This window comes from Pteropus alecto, unplaced genomic scaffold (genome assembly GCF_000325575.1).
Source record: "Pteropus alecto unplaced genomic scaffold, ASM32557v1 scaffold8421, whole genome shotgun sequence".
Classification (NCBI taxonomy): domain Eukaryota; kingdom Metazoa; phylum Chordata; class Mammalia; order Chiroptera; family Pteropodidae; genus Pteropus; species Pteropus alecto.
The window spans coordinates 1-1,967 of record NW_006430785.1 but is presented as its reverse complement, the minus strand read 5'-3'; the positions used below and the strand labels follow the sequence as shown (position 1 = coordinate 1,967).

The window sequence follows — 1,967 nt, the reverse complement described above, 5'->3', positions numbered from 1 at the left end:
GAATTAAAAAATGGATACTACAAGTAACTTCAATGGCTAGTTTCATATGATATTATGAATTTTGTCTCTGAACAGTCAATGTCTTCCTTTTCCTAGGCAAGATGTTATTACAAATAAGCTTCTTTTCTTAAGATCTACTGAAGATGTAGAATGATGATATGAAGGTCTCATTGTCTCATCTCATGTAAGTTTGATCATTTACTTGGGTATTACAGAACATGATTACTTAGCAAATATTCTAATATAAAACCGTTGACTTGAACAACCCTTTGAAAGTTCATTAAATACTCTATCTAGTATAGAAAATTTAACAAAACAATCACAGAAATGAGAAATCCTTTTCCTGGTAATTACATCCCCAAAAGCCGCTTTTACTTCCTTTTTCCTGAGGCTGTAGATCAGAGGATTTAACATGGGGATCACCACTGTGTAGAACACAGAAGTCACTTTGTCCTAACTTAGGGAGTAGCTGGAACTGGGTCTCAGATAAGTATAGATGGCAGTGGAATAGAACAGAGTTATAGCTGTCAAGTGAGAGGCACACGTCGAGACCGCTTTGCGCCTCCCCTCCCCTGAATGCATGCGAAAGATGGAGAAGAGAATGTAGGAGTAGGAGGTGAGGATGACCAGCAGAGCCCCGATCATATTCACACCAGCAAAGTTGGAAAAGACGCTTTGATTTCAGAACATGAGAGCTTAAAAAGTGAAAGGCTGTCACAGAAGAAGTGGTGGATGACATTGGAGCCACAGAATGGCAAGCTGCTTGTGTTTACCATGGAGTTCATCAGCCCTGCTGTAAAAGCCCCTGTTGCCATTTTAAGGCAGACGGTCCTGGACATGAGCAGAGGGTAAAGCAGAGGGTTACATATGGCCACATAACGGTCGTAGGCCATTAACCTGAACAGGATGCCCTCAGTCGTGGCCAAGGTGATGAAGTACATCTGCACAAAGCAGCCAGTGAAGGAGTTTATTTTCTTCTCCAACAATAAATCCACCAGCATCTTTGGGGTGATGGTAAAGGAATAACAGACGTCTACAAAGGACAGGTTAGCCAGGAAAAAATACATGGGTGTGTGAAGTCGGGAGTCAGCCCTGATTAAGAGGATCGTGCCAACATTCCCCCAAACTGTTAGTGTGTAAACCATGAAAAACAGCAAGAAGAGGGTGATCTGTAGCTCCAGTGTGTTTGTCAATCCCAGCAGGATGAACTCAGTCACCACAGTATGATTTGTTTTAGTCATTTGTTACAAATATATGCATTAGGTATAGATATTTTCCTCTCCAACGTTTAGAGGAAATCATAAAAATATTCATGAGGATACTCACACATGGAAAAAAATAACCTAAGATAATATAGCATAGTAAACAGAGTGACTGAAGAAAGAGGAAAATTAGTGGACAAGTGGACAAGCATTTAAATGTATTAAGGAATTGTCTGCTAAATCTGGTTGTAGTCCTCTAAGAGCACTGAGCACTGGGCACCTCTGCACACACTACTTCAGTTTCTGGTAGTATAATGTATGTTGTTCTAGTTTTTCTCTACCCTCCCACACCCCAAATACAAAGGAAACAGATCACCTGTGGAAGTCTCTCCCATTCTCTGAACAGCTGTGTGGGTTGAACTCAAATCCATTTTTTTTTCCCTCAAGACCACTCTGTTTAATCTTTTACTCCAAGATTCATTCATGCCTCCCCCAAATTCACATGTGACTCAAGCAGTGAAATAGTGACAATTTCAAATGATCGATGATGGACATCTATTATGAACTCAAGAATGATTTTGTAGTCTTTTAAAAGTCAACTAAATAATTGTTCTCATTTCAAAGCACACTGTCAAATTAATGTCATGTAGCATCAGGCACTGTACCTGTCCACCACGGTGAAAAACAGTACCAAATCCTCAGTTGCATCCAGGTCTGTCTTAATTGTGCAGATTGTGATTTTCCTTTTTTTTTTTTTTTTTAATG

At 39.8% G+C, this 1,967-nt stretch overlaps 1 pseudogene; it reads right to left on the bottom strand.

Annotated features, from left to right (window-relative positions):
* Positions 1-222: 222 nt before the first annotated feature.
* LOC102893296 lies at positions 223-1,241 on the bottom strand (annotated as a pseudogene).
* Between the last annotated feature and the right edge of the window lie 726 nt (positions 1,242-1,967).